General features: G+C 39.0%; 1 protein-coding gene across 5 annotated transcripts in view; it reads left to right on the forward strand.

Moving 5' to 3' along the window:
* NCOA3 (nuclear receptor coactivator 3) overlaps positions 1-13458 on the forward strand; it is a 70343-nt gene that overhangs the window by 9151 nt on the left and 47734 nt on the right. For all 5 annotated transcript variants that reach the window (XM_027646398.1, XM_027646400.1, XM_027646401.1 and 2 more), the window contains exon 2: positions 8125-8164. The gene's annotated coding sequence lies outside the window, so the exon portion shown is untranslated. The remainder of the gene's footprint in view (positions 1-8124; positions 8165-13458) is intronic.

The raw sequence follows: 13458 nt of genomic DNA on the forward strand, positions 1-13458 counted from the left end.
GCTATTGGGGTTAGGGTGAAAGATTTTTAACAGGACTGTAGAATAGAAATATATTGGCTTTTGTTATGAAAAACTTATTGCTTTTCTCCTATGGTGTTGTGATCAGTGGTGGTAAGAGACTTCCTGGTTTCTATGTTAAGGTTGAGGACTAAGAATAGTCAAGATCTTTAATAGCTGTGGTGTTTCTAAAGGAACCTGCAGAGCAGATTGACATAGCTGCCAGCACTGATACACTCAGGCCTTAATATTCTAGTGTTACTTAAATTCTAGTTTTCACTTCCACAAGATCAAGGTTAAATTTTTTTGTCTGGAAAGATTTTTTTTTTTATTTTTTTTTTTATATGGAGAAAAACAAAAGGGGAGGGAAGGACAGTACAGAATGTATTCTGTGTACAGCTGTTGTCTTACTATTACACCAAGAGTGCTTTTCATGTCTAGGTCTAGATAGTTTCCAAATTAACCTGTGCAGCTCAGCCAAAATAAACAACTACGTGCACAGCTGAAGACAAATCATTGTAGTTTGTTTATTGTAGGAAGCTATTGCTAAATATTCTATGTTTATATGAACACTTGTAGAAAAAGAATCTATGAGTGCCAGTAACAGAGATTTATAGGACACAGGGCAGTTTGGAGTACAGCCATCTTACCTGGAATTTCACAGGTGATGGAAGTGGGAAGAGTGACACAAAGCAGTAATGGACTTGTTGATAATTGTGCTATAATGCAGTTGCAAAAAATAATTTGATTTTTGGGGTGAGGGGGAGCTGGTTCATCTGCTTAATATTGTCTGTGAAGGTTTTTTTCGGTTTCCATCTCCCTTTTTGTTGCAGTTCTGGATGCAGGAGCTCGCCAGTCAGTTTGCAGGGCAGGTACTTGATTAACTATGGACCAAACTCTTTAGACTGGAGTGTCCAAAACCCTTGTTTTAAGTGTATGACTTGTAAATGGAATTAACTCTTAGCTGATGCACAGGTTTCACTGGTTTGGAAGTTCAACAAATGTTTTCTGTTCTGATAGGGCAAACTCTTGAAGTGAGCTGACTGCAGCAGAGGCAGAACAGTCCTAGCACTTGTTTCTGATTCGAATCCACAACTGTTTTACCTATAATAGGATCTCTTGAGGGTCTTGAAACTGCAGTTTAGTTTCAAAGTAAACTTTAACATCTGACTGCTAATTGCTATAATGAACTACATAAATCTGTTCATTAATCTTTTGTCTTTAAACAGAAGTGGTTCTACTTAATGTTTGTTACCTAGCACTCTTTAATTCTGTTTCATTTTTATTGACATTTCAATAATGAGTCACCTTTTTCATCCTCTCTCAGAGCTCACAAGAACTAGTAGGACACTAGAGATAAACCCTTTAAGGCAACACTATTCCTCAGTGCCAGGTTGGTCTGAAAGATTTTTCAAGGTGATGAAGTTGCACATGTGAGACTGGGAATATTCTGGCATGCAAAAATAATCCATTGTGCTTTCATTTTGCATGAAGTCTGACAGAGCAGGGTTCCAGAAACTTCATAGGTGTTAGAGAATCTGAAAGAAGATAACTAAGAAAATAAGTTCAAGTGCTATTGCAGGGTTTCTTCAGTAGATTCACTTCCTTGGCTGAGGACTCTCCTCTGCAGTAACACACTGAGTACCTTTAACTTTCAGTAGTACATTATTTTAGGGTGCTTTATTTCACACTGTGTGGCCTTGTGTGTATATATAGCCTCAGTCACTTGATATCATACACAGTGTCTACCACAGCACAAGATTTTTTTTTTAAATAATTCTAAAAAAAAAAAAATCCATTAACTTCCTCCTTTAACACTGAGACACTGATAGGGAGTAGATGTACTTATTATGGATCTGTTGCACCAGATTGGCGGTGTCAGCTGAGGATGCACCACATTTGTGGTGCTGTTACTATGGCAACTGCCTTCCAAGAGCTGTCTCAAGGTCACTCATCAGTTGTAGCCTGGAGTGTTTGCTGCTTAAGCAAAATATCTACACCAAACAATTCCGGAAAGGATCACCCTGCTTTGAAAAAGACACAATAGGGATACAGAACAGTATTTTATTTTTGAGTCAAGGGAAAGGAGATTCTCTTTAATTATCCTCTGTTATCATCCATTAGATATTTGAAGACTCTTAGGAACACTGAGGGCTCTATTTTAGTTCTAATGTGAGTCGTAAGTAATTTAGTCTCAATGACGTGAAAACTGTCATATTTAAAAGCAAATCAAAATATAGAACCCTTAGAAACTGAAGAACTTGAATCGATATTGGTGACCAAGCCTGAAGTTTTGGTGCAAAAATGACTGTTTGTGGTGATGAAAATTCAGACAAGACAGTGAAAACCTACATTGTATTGTGAATTCAGACCTTCATATACTTAAGGGCTTTTTTTAGGAGACATGCAGATGCATTCTGGCATCTAAATCCTTGTGTGTGTAGTCAGAGAATGTCAAATCCACTGAGCAGCATTTTCACTCTGATGCACAGTGATTCACAGCAAGGCTAGAGGAGGGGTGGTTCGTCAAGTTGCTCTTGTGTGTGAGGTTACAAGAGATTCTATTACACTGCATCCATAAGGCTGAACCCACTGGACTAAAACTTGGTTAGAATGACATTGAATGACAATTTTTACCTGACTGGTAAAAAACCCACGTGTTTTATGTGGCACTTTGTTTAGTTTTCCTTTTTGGATGTTAAGCTCGCCTTTCTTCTTTCTTGTTTGCTGTTTCATGGACTAAAATAACAGTAGGAGAGCAACAGAAACAGCCATTAGGTTCAGCAGTTGATATTATGGCTGACTACTTCTCAATCTTTTTTAGAAAAAGTGGTAAGCTTTTATTTTGAGTACTTAATGTATTCAGACAGCAGTTTAATCCCTCCTTTTGCTTTCTAGGCTAGGAGCTAGAAGTTATTCTCACTTCCTCTCAAATACATGTATTAATTGGTCTTCTCTCCCATCTGTTGTTTTTTAACTTCTCATTGGTTTGTAGGTTTGGGGATTATTATTTCCCAAGTGCTTGTCTTTTATATCTCCACAAGTAGTTGTCCAAAGAGCCCAGGGAGCTCCATTCTTGGAGTACTACTGGTACTACACAAAGATGATAGATGAGCTGATATTTTTGTTTCTAGATTAACAGGATATACCTAAATGTAAGGAGTGAATGAAAACATGAGAGAAGGATGTCAGGTTAGTAATCCAGTCTCCTTTCACCCCCAGTATAACAAGCCTAGACCTTAGGTAAGAAGGTGGAATCAAGTTGTACATTTAAACTGTTGGTTAAGGGGAGTAAAGACAAATCTCTGCTTTATTAAGGGTGATCTGTAAGAGGCATTAGTGATAAATGTGTCATTCTCACTAAAGTGAGCAGTCAGTTCCAATTTTAACACACATTGTGTATCCACATAACAAGAGAAGAACAATTGTCATCAGTGCCACTTAACAGATGTTTGCAGGGCATTTCCATGGGGTGTGATGTAGTGATATATAAAAGCACTGCCTTGTCTACAAAAAAAGCCTTACACAGGCAACTACAAATGGCACGTGGTGAAAGATGATTTAAGCCACAGAGCTGGGATCTTCATTAATTACTAGAGATGTGGTTATAGCCTGAGGTACAGGCTGATCTCCCAAAGCTCTCTGTGCAGTCCCCCACAGGATTGCTGCCTTCAGCTGGTCTGGGAGCCTGTGCTGACTTCCAGGCTGAGTTCATCCAGATGGTAAAGGAAGTTCTCACTGAATGTGACATCTTTGCTACACTGTGGGTGAAAGGTAACTTCAAAGCTACCCAAGGCACATTCATGCAAATTTTATTAAAATAAATCCTTGTAGAGCAGATGTTATTATCTGCTTAACCACAGAATCAGAGTTGTATTTCACATTATGTGCACTCAATATGGTTTTCCAAGAGCGAACAGGCTACACTTGTGGGTCAGCCTCACACCTGTGTTTTTCAGGGTATTTTACAGTATATTACTTCTACTTAAGAACTGTCCAAGAGTTCATGAGAGAAACAGTCTGGTATTCCACAGCTGTTACAGATTTCTTGAGGATGCAGCTAGTTGATATCTTTTAACAAAAGCAGGTCAGCTAAGATCCTAGACAGTGGCAGTGTTTTATTCCAATATATATGCACTGGCTATAGCCAAAATGGACTCAAGCTTAGGTACACTAATTGCCTTAGCAGCTTCAAAGGTTATTTTTTCTTTGCAGTAGCAAAGCTGGTTCCACTTTCTAATGTAATATTTTGAACAAAAGGTTGGATACTTTTGTGTAGTTGTATTCACTGCCCTGAAAGTTTTGAGTCTTGATATTTAGTAATTCTAATTCGGTCTGGTCTTGGGTTTTTTCTTCTGTAAAACTCTCAGGCTTTTCTTCCTCCCCAAATAGAGTTAGCAAGGCACTTCACCGCAGATTGATTCATTTAGAAAATATTTTCATGTACTGTTATTGTTAAAAACAAACAAACAAAGAAAGGCCTGTACGTGAAACGGAATGTTTCTTTTCTAGACTTACGCTGGCTCCATAGCATCAACAATGGAAAAAAATAAGTAACAGTCCTCCAGAGACTTTAGCTGTATCAGCCAGGGCTGTTGGTTAGTGTAAAACAAAAACAAAACCCCACCCACAAAAGCAAACAGCTGAAAAGGAGTTTAGCTTGCCTAATTTATTAAGGTAGCATTTTTGGCTAAATTAAAGGTCTCACCTCTGAGCCAGGGATTTCAGAAACTGCTCTGACTTTTCTCTGGATGCTTACCTAGGAAGTCCTCGTGCACTTCAGTATTACTTTCAAGAATCTGAGGCAGAGTGGAGCAGAACTAAACATTTCCTTAAGTTCTCATTCAAGATTTGCCACCATCACCGAATCCCTGAGAGGTTCAGCTTGGAAGGGGCCACACTGGGGCATGTGGACCAACCTCCCTGCTCAAGCAGGGTCATCCTAGACCACATGGCACAGGATGGTGTCCAGGCACTTCTTGAGTATCCCTCCAGTGAGGGAGACAATCAGTTAGTTTACAGCTGGTATTTCATAGCTGGAGGAATTTCCATTAAGATTTGCTAAATGAGACAGTGTGGTAGACGTGTTTTGCAGAACAGATGAAGCAGCTTTTAACACTGAAACTTTGTTAACTCTTATGAAAGGATACAGCTTGTTAGGTACAGCTCAGCCAAAATAACAAGTTTTCCAGGAAAGTTGTATCACTGGTATCTTTTTTTTTTGAAGCAAGTCTGGAAAAAGCCTAAGGTATAAAGGTTTTTACCCACATTTCCAATCAACTTAAGTGTCTTCATTGGCAGCTATCTTAGTTCTTTCCTCATTCTAAGTGCAAGAGGAATTTCTCAGCAAAGGCTGCTGGAACTTGGCATTATCTTGAATCTGCTTCACTCCACAAAGTCCCAGATTGTATCTCTAGAGAAACAGAAGGACAAAGCACAGATCAAGAGTCAGATAAAAGAAAGAACATTAAGTTGCTTTCATAATTTTAGATAAGCAGAAAACAGAGCTTCTAGAATTAAGATATTTTGGTGATTTTCCACTTGGGATAATTTATCTTGGGTTTGGTGCCATATATCCAGATGTAACTAAATTGGCTCCAGGCAAAGTTTACCACAACACTTTTCTATTGCTCTGGGTAAAAAGCTGTTACTGTCATCTTGGAAACATTAAGTTCTGTATTGCTTAAAATTTACCACCACAGAGCAGAAGTTACTGATGTCAGAATTGGCAGGAGTTAGTTTAATCCTCTCAGAGAAATGAAGTTATTGCCTACATGCAACAAAATAACATGGAGAGGGCCACTAATTCACTGGTTTGCTAGCAGTCATCTGAAAAGGTTTCAGGATCTCCACAGTATACAGGTGTCCTGATGTCTGCTAGTGCTAAGGCTGTCTCTAGAAAAAACAGGTAGTTCTTATCCCCGAGACTTCTTGCAAGAGTTCTGGCCTCCAAACCAGGCTGTCAGGTGATGAGGGTGCTCACACATCCAGGAGTGCTCAAAACCACTTTGTTTTCTCTTAAAGACTGGCAGATGCTGGTGCCTCTTGCCTGTTTGTAGCCTCCTTGGAGTGCAGCAGTACTGGGGCATTTTCAAAGGGATTGTCTTTTAGTTCCCCGTTAATGTAAACTCTGCTTTCCCAGTAAGTCAGTGATGGGATTGTCGGCGGGGTTGGATCTTGTGCAATGCTTTAGGATGTACCTTCAGCCAGCTCTTAAAGCAGTATCCGAAATTTCACTATCGAAAAAAGACATGCTGAAGGAATTGTTGCATTAGTGTCAAACTACAGGGATGTGAAGATTGTTACTCTGTGAGCTGGAGCAGAGTGGGAGCCCAGAATTTTTTTTTTAATTTTGGAATGAAACAAGCTTATGAAGTACACCATAATTATGAATAAATAGTAAGCAATTAATTACTACTTTCTAAAGCAACTTATCAACCTTAATTTGGTATTCTGGGACAATGAGAGATTGCATTAGTTGGCTGAGTCTAAGAAACTTTATTGGAATTATTTGTTGGGCTAAAATTTTTCCTGAAATATATAAATAAATTTCTATACCGGAATAACTTCCTAGCTGCTCCTAACCCTTTCTCACATATTAAGTTACTGCTAATGAGAAGGCTAATGACTGAAGATAAAAATAGAGCACGTTGAACTTGACATGAACCTTAATATCTTTTCCAGCTTCTGTGAGGATTGTGTTGTGAATTGTGTATTGTTTAGTTGCTTTCTCACTGATTGGAAGTGCTGAAATGAAGCGTGTTGTGAAATAAAGTTGCTGCCCTTGCTCTGTTTACATTTTGGATATTTATCGAAATGTTACTTTACCAATGTGATGCAAAGTTAAAGCTTGGAGATGGGATTTCTAAGTCTTAGTAAGACTTGTTTTTCCTGAAGGCAAAATATGTTGCTGAAGACATAAGACAAATGCATTTATTGTCAAAGCCTCAAACAAACTTGTTCTGTTTCCTTGGGCTTTGGATAAAGCCAGGGTGGCACATCAGATATTTCACTATAGGGGTTGTTACTGGGGCCTTACAGAAGTTCTTTGAGCTTGGTTTTGCATCTCTCTTTATTCTACTTATTGTAAATTCTTTTATTGACTTAAGTGGTAAGTTTGCTGAATACTTTATAGAAATAAGATTGATCTTGACTGAAACAATTCTGCCAAGCATAATGCATGAAGATTTGGTTCACTTGTAAAGAGAAAACTAAGACTTCTTGTTCTGGGAGTAGGTCCTAACGTGGCTTGATTACCTCTGATATTTTATTCTTGTCCCTCTACAAATGGAGATTTGGTAGCTAATAATTACACTGAGGGTGATCATTGAAGAAGAAATTGGTGATTTAAGAGAACTTTCTGTTCAGGGTGAGTGGCTGTATGTATCCCTAGCACTTGATTTAGGAGATCTGTCCTTTTTTCAGTGATGCTTTTGTCTTTATCCTGGTGTTTTACTTAGGGGAGAAGAGGGCACTCTGTAACCAATATCGTTGTCCAGCTTTCTTCCACTCAGTAAAATAAAAAGCAAATCTGAATTAAATCTTCTGGCAAAGCTACAGACCAGTGCTAAGTAGTGTTGTGCAAAGAAAAATTAGAAAACTGAAGATACCACGTCATTATACAGTCATGTTATGCCTTCCTCTTGAATATAAGTATTTCTGCTTTGTGCAGTATCAAAAAGAGTATAATGCACTTCATGTTTCTCTGTATTTTTAATGAGAAACAGAATTTCCAGCAGTGCTCTCTCATCTTTTTTTTTTTCTTCTTTTTTTGGCCTGACAGTACGAGGCGGATCTTTACGAAACCACAAGTGTCATGGAAAATCAACAGGAAGAAAGTGTTTTCCTCTTCAGTCATTTCATGTGTTCTCCTTATTATCAGATGGCAGGGTTAAAAATAAAAAACTGACACTTTCACATAGTGTGGAGCTTAACTACACAACTGAGGGCCACAGAATATTGCAGCAGTATTAATTTTCATGGGTTCAAAAGGGGAAAAACTTATACAGGAGAGAAATCCAGCCACTGGGAAACTCATTCCTTTTGGACCAGGAAATTCCTGAACAGTAGATTGTGAAGTTTGACAGTGTGCTAAAATACATCCATGTGCTTTTTTTTTCTTCCTAGGCATTCCTATGGGCTTCTGTTGGAGAGGACACTGTGCTAGGTAAGTCTCCTGTCAGGACTGCTGTGTTTCCTCTGGATCCATTCTCGTAAACCCTTGATGTTTAGGGGGTTAGGGAAAGGGAGAAAAATAATTTCAATTAGCTTAGAAAAATAAAGGTATTTTCATATGCTCTATATTAATATGGTATATAGTTTGCTCTCTTCCACCTCCCTTAAACTTGAGGGAATGCATGGTAGGACCTGACCTTGATATGTGTCATGGTATCTAATGCTGTCAGGCTTTTGGGGGAATACTTGGACCATTAAAAGATGTTCCTCTTAAAAGTCATGGGATGGAATGGTAGCATCCTTCTGTGTTTATATCTGCCTTTGTTTTTTTCATTCTCTCTACCACTGATACCAGAGTTTTCTTTTTCCTGAAGTCAGTGATGATGTGAATGCTTTGCTCAGAACAGTTCTTTTGAAAGAATGGTGATGAAGTCTGGTTTCTTGGCTCCAGCTGTTCTGGGCCCTGTGCAGACACAATGCTGTTCACTGATGGGTATTGTTTGTTTGAGGGTCTGTCATAACTTCTAGGGTAACCAATTTAGCCTCAAACAGACTGAGATGTCAGCCTCTGTACCTGTTGCTGGAGTGCAGCGAAACTGAAAACCTGTCTGGACATTCCATTCAGTGGGATTTTGCTCTCAAGAAAGGAATATTGTTTTACAAACTCCTTCAGAATAATCTGAATTCAGATCAGCTCTGCAGTTTAGCAGGTGCCCTGAAATAGAATCCAGGTGAGCTGGCTTGGTTAGAATAAGGTAAGGTTAAAGCAAACTGAGGAAAATGAAAGGAGACAGGGGAAGAAAAACCTTTGGAGAATGATCTCTTCAAAGGACAGAAAAGACTGTTTTTTGTTTCCCATAGCTGTGCTCATTAAAACATTGCAGTTCCTAAGCCATGATTTGCAGACAGATGACACACTGAGGTAAATAGTGTGTGGTGGACACAAGGGATAAATAACTTCTGCTCTTGACTGGATGGAGACACTTGTCTGAGCATATTGTCTGTCATAAACCTACCTCCAGTGGGAAAAAAAGCTGAGTCACAGCATTTTTATTCTGTAAGGGGATTAATGATATCAGACTTAAGTTTTGTAAGCTTTTTCCTGTGTTCCCCCCATGGTGTGCTGTGTTTATCCTGTTATTGTTTGTACACCATTACTTGTAGTCATCATCTATATGAGAATCTAACTGAGCTGAAAGCTCAGGTGCTGGTAAGGTTTTGTAGCTTTTTGAACTCCCAGTGGACTGTTAAGTACACTAAAAATTCTTACTGGACTTTGAAAAGAAAAGCTATGCCATGCCTAGAGACAAGTATTAGTAGCTCTTCTCCTAATAATTTTGGCAGGGCCCAAGGATATAAACTTCTGACTGTGGTGTGCCTCAGCATAACTTCCCACAGTGCTGAGGTGGGATGTGCTGTGGGAGAAGGTCATTCCCTGGACAAATGCTGTGGGGCACTTACTGGTAAGAAAACACACTGCAGCAATGACCCTCCCTAGCTGATCTTGTCCAGCTGTATGACAGAAATGCATGACTGGTGCTAATCAGTTAATTATTATGTTGGATTTGCTTATCAGATGCAAATATGACAACTTCCCAGTGCAGAAGTGTGGCTGAATACTAACTTTAAAGCTTAGCATCAAACTAAACTGAATTAAACCAGAATGTCCTGGAAGTCCAGTAAAACAGAATTGTTTAAATCATGGTGGGTGCATCTTGGATGTCTCATTGGCAGACAAATGCTCAAACAATGGTTCTCCAGCTCAGGGTTTTATTGAGTGTAAGATACAATTCAGTTGATCTGCTCTTGTATGGGAACTACAGATAAAATGCATGTAAGAAAGTAATAATAATAAAAAAAAATCAACAGCTCTGTTCTGGCATTTCCATCAGTACACTGTGTAAAAATGCATAAAATTTGCTTCCTGATGATGTGAAACTACCCAACTGCTTAGCCATTCATCTACAAACAAGGAAGTGGCTGGACCTGAAACAAAACATTACCAATGGTTTTGGCACTTGAAGGGGAAGGATATGATCCCTTCTGGTTTTGGCAGTCATTGACCTCTTGTACTGACTTCTAGAATGGCTGCAAATCTTCCTAAAAGTACTTGGAATATCTATGCTAATGTTGGTAGTGTCATTTTGGAAAGTTCTGCAGATAAACATTAGTGTTTGAGGAGTGCCATTTGTATAAAAACTTCAGTGAGTAAAACTGATTTTGTGCCTGCTGCAGGAATCTGAGGGAGCTTACTGTGAGACTTGTTGAAAAATGACTTTTTAATGAAAGAGGAGATAATGCTTCTTTAATAGGACATTAGAAAAACTGGAAGCATAAAGTTTTAAGCAATGGAAATTCCTTGTAAAGAATAGAAAAGTTTTTGAGCAAAAAAAAAAAAAAAAAAAAAAGAAAAATCCAGAGGGCACTGAGAGCCTTATTCAGAGGCATGCTGGTTTTTTCTCATAAATGGGGAGAAAAAAGACCTTGGATTGTAGGAATTAATGTTGTGGTCAGGAATATGGTTTTTGTTGGGTTTTTTTGTTGGTTTTTTTTTTTTTTTTGTCGAGTAATGATGGGAGTGTTAATGGATGTATGCAAAATCTAAAGAGTACATGAGATTAATAAAACATACCTGCTTAAATCACAACCAAAAAGAATGTGGTAATTCATCTTAATTTTAAGACAAAGTAGGATCAACTGTGAGGTGCTCTCTTGTCTTAGTGGCCCATTTTTATAATGGTACCAGTTTATCACTGGGCTGCAGCTCATAATTCTCTGATGACAATGTTTTACTGGAAATCATAGAGAAATTACACATCAATGCAAATACCATGGGCAAAGGTAGTGCTGACTGATCGAGGTTTTGTTCAGTCAAGTTTTGAAGGTATTTTAGGATAGAGATTCCATAGGCTGTCTGAAAGTGGATCCCCTGTTCACTTTCTACTTAAAACCTGAATTTTAACTTACTGCAGGCTGTAGAATTTGCCTGTTGCCCTTTTGTTGTAGGGCTTGGAGGAGACTCTGTGACTTTCCAGTCTATAATATCCCTTTAGGTGGTATTTTTCTGTTTTGTGTAGCACTGAACAAAGCTACTAACCTTTGAGGGTTCTTTTATTCCTCCATTTTGCTTCATTTTACAATAATTGACCCCTCAGATCTAAGATTTCATTCAACCAGTGATGTGCAAAATACTGTTCCAGCTTTAGTTTGCACAGTAAATTTTAGCAGCTGCTCTGTGTTACAACCACTGGTACACAGTGAAAGGGCAATGTTTGAAATACAACCAGATAAGCTGACTGTGCTGGGGAGAGATGAATTAATGGAATTGGGGATTACAAAAAGTTTGAATGGCAAGCATTTTTGTTGAGCTAAATGAACACCTCTTGCAGCCAAATGAGGTGTACCTGCATACACTCAAACTTAATCAGATTTTAATTACAGCATTAAGCTAGAAACACATTTCCATGTTTCAAGGTCAGATTTCATTTTAGAAATGTCACCTTTGTATTAAGCAGCTGTATTTATTCCTTACAATTAAATAAATTATATATAAGCACTAATACTATGCGTGGAAAACTTAAACTATTTTGATTTCCTTTCTTCAGTGCCTTTTTTGTTTTTAATCTCTGATCTTGTACTCTCAAATCTGAGAGTCTAGTGATGCCAGACTCCTAAACTTCATTAACAGGCCTTTAATTATTATGAGACCATAGGATTCCAAGATTAATTTTAAAAGCAAAGAGGATGTGTGTTTTTTCAATAAACTTTAAAAAATAATCTATTTTAGTAGCCTGATGAAAAATGAGACTAAGTAGGATTCTCAAAAACATTCTAAGATACCAGGCATTTAACTCCCACTGATGGTTTGGGTGAGTCTGAACAGACACACTATGGAACCCTGTTATGGAGAGCTGCCTTCTCCCCACAGCACTCAAACACTTCTTCAGAATATGAATCTACCTTTTAAAAAGTGTAGGTGTATCCAGAGCTTTGATTAAAATTAGTTGGTTTAGTGTAAGTTGATATATTTGCTGACATTAATTCTATAACTTGGTCCTTGTGCAAACACCTGAATAAATGTTCATAAGTGCTGCATCTGCTGACTAGCAAAATGTGCCTAGGGCAAGTCAACGTGATTTATGGAGTGTGTTCCTTTCCTGCTCATGGGCCCCTCCTTCTTGATGGGTGTAAATATTTCCAACTGTTAAATCAGTGATTTAAATGCCAGTTTAAAGTCTGCTCTAAAATAATATCCTTAATCAGAAGTTGGTATCTGTCACAACCAAGGCAGTGTATGTCAGTGTTGTTCACTCTCCATTGGGAAAAACCTTTGTGTCCTAATTTGGATATCACAGAAATTCCCTGTGTTGGTCAAAGGCAGCTGAGGATGCAGGCCCTTGACAGACATCAGATCTCCATTTATGACACGATTTTCTGGTACTGGGTAGTAAGGAAAGTGCTTGTAGAAGTAGAGCACTGCACAGGTGACACAACAGACATAGATAAACCTATCCTAGCCTTTTCTGGGAGCTGATGGGTGCCAGTCCCACACAGTGCAGTAAGCAGTTAAACAGCAATCTGCTTAATTAAATATGTGCAACGAGGGTTAAAGAAGTGTTGAGAGTTGGAGCTGACAATACCATTCTGAAGTTTTTCAAGTGACCTCACACCCTTAGTGTTTTCGGTGTGACTTTTTGTACGTCTTTAGAAAGCTTCTGGAAAAAAATGGTATAATTAACCCTAAGGAAAATTTCAGCTGGAATCCCCCAGAGCACATCAACACCCCCTTGGTCACTGGACTGGGCCTTCTCCAAGGGCAGGTCACTGGAGGGGCAGGAGCTTGGGCTTTTGGTGCTCTTGGCTGAACCCTCCGGCTGCGCTTTCCAACGGGCTCCCCAATTAGGAGGGACAGAGGGGAGGCCTTGATCCTGCTGCTGCCTCATGCTTTGTGGGTGCTGTGTATGGGTGGGGCAGCATAACCTGGAAAAATGTCCCTGTTCACTGGCTGCTGTGCTGCCAGGCTCTTGAACTGCTTTGTAGCTGGCAGGTTTCTGGAGGAGCTGCTCTTGGTCTTTGTAACACGGCGATAAAGCGTGTTCTGTCCTGTCAGCACTGCAGCAGCACAGCTACCTTGGTCAAATAAAATACTTGAGGATCTTGGCAAGCATTTAAAACAAAACTGAGCATGTTCAAATACTTTCAATAAGGCAGTTACTGTCTGTGCAGGGATCTTCATTGGAGCAGCAAGACGAAGTTCAGCTTGTTCAGGCATTTAATCTGTTTCTC

The sequence above is a fragment of the Corapipo altera genome, unplaced genomic scaffold, assembly GCF_003945725.1.
Source record: "Corapipo altera isolate COAL_440 unplaced genomic scaffold, ASM394572v1 64, whole genome shotgun sequence".
Classification (NCBI taxonomy): domain Eukaryota; kingdom Metazoa; phylum Chordata; class Aves; order Passeriformes; family Pipridae; genus Corapipo; species Corapipo altera.